This window comes from Pipistrellus hanaki, assembly GCF_964339955.1.
Source record: "Pipistrellus hanaki genome assembly, chromosome: 4".
NCBI classification, from domain to species: Eukaryota; Metazoa; Chordata; class Mammalia; order Chiroptera; family Vespertilionidae; genus Pipistrellus; species Pipistrellus hanaki.
Window position 1 is genome coordinate 33,578,574 of NC_140506.1, and position 4,151 is coordinate 33,582,724.

The 4,151-nt window shown below is 38.2% G+C and overlaps 1 pseudogene across 1 annotated transcript; it reads left to right on the top strand.

Moving 5' to 3' along the window:
• Window positions 1-3,378: 3,378 nt before the first annotated feature.
• Window positions 3,379-3,813, top strand: LOC311622219 (ubiquitin-conjugating enzyme E2 L3-like; annotated as a pseudogene). The gene has a single exon. The product of its transcript is annotated as a ubiquitin-conjugating enzyme E2 L3-like (transcript).
• The last annotated feature ends 338 nt before the right edge of the window (window positions 3,814-4,151 follow it).

The window sequence follows — 4,151 nt, forward strand, 5'->3', positions numbered from 1 at the left end:
TTATTTCCAGATAATAAATCATAAACAGAAAAATCATAAGCTTGTTCAAGATTTCTTTCAGGGCTGCTGAAGAACTAGCCCAGAGTGCATTTAAGAAGATGGTGGACATAGAAGAGAAAGCCGCTTGATGAGTATACCCTAAGAATTGTTCTTGTTCAACATATCAATTATAAATTATCCTCCAAAATCAATACATCATGTTACATAGTAGAGATAACCTGAGAGGGCAGGGCGGAGCTAACTCCTGACTCCATTTTATACTGTATCTTCCATTTTGTATAACTATGTCACTGTGTAACTGGACCCTACGCCTCACCCAACCAATCGGGGTCAGCCAAAGCAGTGACATCACCACCCTTTCCCCAGACCCCTATAAAACCCTTTGATCTGTTGATGTTTGCTCTCTTCCGCCTCACCGCTGTGCTGGTGTTAGTGGGACAGAGCTCAGGCTAGCCTGAATAAACAGCTCTTTTGCTTTTTGCATCAGACTCGGCTCCCTGGTGGTTTTGGGGGCTCATGAAATCTGGGCATAACAAACCCACATTTCCTTAAGAGGTGGAGTGACTCCAGGCCCCTTTGAAATGACTGTACCTGGCCGAGTGTGCCAGTCAGAGGTGGATGGCTCACCATGGAGACAAAAAGGAGAGTGGGAGAGCAGGCTGAAATGTTTCCTGTTCCATGGCAAACTGTCCCTCTGGTGAGTGAAAGGGCATCCCCCTTTCTGAGTGGAGAGGTGCTCCTTAGGATTCATTAGTTGCCAGTGTTATGATGATATCCTCACCTTTGGGTAAGTTGGCTGCCCCTAGCTGGGAGGGAGAGGGGGATGCACCCATTTGCTAATACAAGTCTCCTAGAGTTCCGGATGGCTTGCTAAGTCACAGTAAATTCCTGGATTTGCATTCTGGAATGCAAATTTGTGTATATCAGTCTGTGTATATCAGTCTCTGTGAGCTTGGTTATTGTGAGTTTGTCCTTGAGGTTTGTGTATATCAGTCTCTGTGAGCTTGGTTATTGTGAGTTTGTCCTTGAGGCAGGGTGTCCATTCTCAGTGTCTGTTAAATATCAATCAATTATCAAGCAATGGATTGATAAGATTTCTAGTTTTAAGACTGATACCCAAGTACTAATAAATTATCAAGGTAAATACTCTATGGTGAGTCTCTTGGCAACTGGCTGGCTATGGCTCTGGGGACACGCATTATCAGAGCCTTTGCATTTCCATATAGACATAGGGAGGATTCAAGTTTGTGAGCACTCAGAGAATCCACCCACGTTATAGCATTTAAATTGAAGTTATTTAATTAATTGCAACCTAACTTCCTCTATTGCTCATGGTTATTTTATTGTTGCCAAGGGTCATAAAACTTCTTACCTTAATAGATGAAAGCATATTTGGTATCTGATGGGTAAACTGTCACAGGTGTGCAGCCAGAGCCCAGTTGTAACGTATGTAAAATAACAATTGTGTAAGTAATCTAACAAGGAAATGTAATTTTATTCCAGCTACTGAAAATCAAAACAGGGAGATTCTGTTCATTAGCCGCTTTGGTCAGGTTTCTTCAGCTACTCTGGCTCTTTTCCCAAGCGGGATAACTCTCATTACTAAAATAGCCTAGCACTAAAGCAGGCCATGTGATGTTTGAGTGGGTGAGGACATATGGCAACATTCTTGACCTTCTACCAACATGAAACCAGAATAGGTTAATGCTCCCTTTGTAGGAAGAAGCCCAATCTGGTAGGTAACAGAGGACCCAGATTTTGATTTTTAAAAATTGACCTTGATAAAGGCAACATATATTACCTCTTTTCACCACTTGTCTTTAAATCTTTTAATTGACTGGACAAAGTGAAACCATTCTTTCAGGTTTAAGAGCCAGCATTTCAAATGTGTGTGCTTATTCAATATTAGATTTGGAAGACATTGACTAATATTGTCAAAATTTGATATACCCAGGAAAGGAAATCAACATACGCTTTAAAGTCTATTTGTAGCTTACTGTTGCTCAGTTGCCCAGCAAGGGTAGATGGCACCAAGGAGACAATGTAATGTGTTTGTAATCTCTCCTATATGCTAGAGTTTTTCCAGAAATGAATAAATGCGTGATAAAGTAGGGTGGGCTTAATAATTTAAATGTCAATAAAACTAAAGATAAAAACTTAACAAAGTTGAAACAAACAAAACAAATAAAACACAACCTTTTTAATTTGCATACCGTAAAATTTACTCATTGTAAGCATTCAATTATTTTTAACCAATTGGCAGTTGTGCAACCATCACCAGTGTAAGAACTGGTGCAACCACCACTATTGTCTCAAAAAGTTTCCTTATGCTCTTTTGCAGTAAATCTTCCTACTACCCTCAGCATCTGGCACCAATCTAATTTCTTCCTCTATCGATTTCATATCAATGGAATATAATATGTACTCTTTTGTACATCTGGTTTATTTCAATTGGCATAATGTTTGGCTATTACGAATAATATTGCAATGAACATTCTGTGCAAGTCTCTGTGTAAACATTTGGCTTTATTTGTCTTAGGTAGATACTTCAGAGCAGAATTGCTGGGCTGTATGTTGAGTTTTATGCTTAACTTTTTAAGAAACTACCAAACCATCTTCCAAAGTGGCTCTTTCACTTTACATCTTCATCAGCAATGTATAAAGGTTCCCATTTCTCCCCATCCCCTCTAACACTTTTAATTGTCTGTCTTGATTCTAGTTATTCTATGAGTGTGAAAAGATAACTCATTATTGTTTGCATTTCTCTAATGTGTAATGACATGAAACATCTTTTCATATTCTTATTTCTATGCATTTGATGAAAAATCTATTTAAATCATTTAATCATTTTTAAATTTAATTATTTGTCTTATTATTTAATTGTGAAAGTTTTTTTTATATTCTAATATAAGTCCTTTATTAGATACATGATTTACAAATATTTTTTCTAGTCTGTTATTTGCTTTTCATTGTCTTAGTGGGGTACTTTGAAGCACAACTGGTTTTAATTTTGATAAAGTCCTTTTATTTTATGGATTGTGTTTTGATGTGACTGGCTTTTTTGTTGTTGTTCATGGGAACACGTATTCTCCTCTGTCCCATTTACTATATTCCTAAAACTGCCCCCAAAGTATTATACTGAATCAAAATAGTGATTAGGAAAAGTTTTCAAGCAGGCATAGTCTCTAATAGATTGTTTCAAGAATGGAACAAAAAAGAGCTGCATTAAAGAGGGAAAAATCCTAAAACACAGCAGGAAATTTACTATTAGAGACATGTTAGAGTAAGCCTAATGTTAAATTAATATTAAGAAGAGAGTGTGGGGAAAAAACAGGAGGGAAGAAGTGATTAAAAATTAATGTATTGACCAGATCCAAGATGGCAGCCAGCAGGAGGCTGATGAAGGAGCTTGAAGAAATCCAAAAATGTGGAATGAAAAACTTCCCTAACATCCAGGATGATGAAGCTAATTTACGGACTTGGCAAGGGCTTATTGTTTCTGACAACCCTCCATCTGATAAGGGGGCCTTCAGAATTAAAAGCAACTTTCCAGCAGAATACCCATTCAAACCACCAAAGATTACATTTAATCAAAGATCTATCACCCCAACATCGATGAAAAGGGACAGGTCTGTCTGCCAGTAATTAGTGCTGAACACTGGAAGTCAGCAACAAAAACCAACCAAGTAATCCTTCTCTATAGCACTGGTGGATGACCCCCTTCAGGCTGACCCAGCTGAAGAATACTCTAAGGACTGTAAAAAATTCTGTAAGAATGCTGAAGAGTTTATAAAGAAATATGGGGGAAAGTGACCTGTGGACTAAAATCTGCCATTACTGATTCCAGCAAGTGTGAGCAGAGACCCTGAGCAATGCATTCAGATACCCCGCAAAGCAGGACTTTGTGGAAAATTGACACGGGCCACCACCTGGAATTTGCTTGTGACAGTTACTAGTTTTCTACAGTTTTCTTAATCAAACATGGTCTTAGGTAACTTGTAAAGAAAGGATTAAAAATGTAAGATGTTCCCAAAAAATTAATGTATTGATGCTTTCCAGGGATAATAAAACAAAAGCAGTGACCTTTCTGGTGACCTTGACTGTAGGTGAGTCAGGGGAGGGAGTGGTGGTGTTTTCTTCTCCATCGTTCT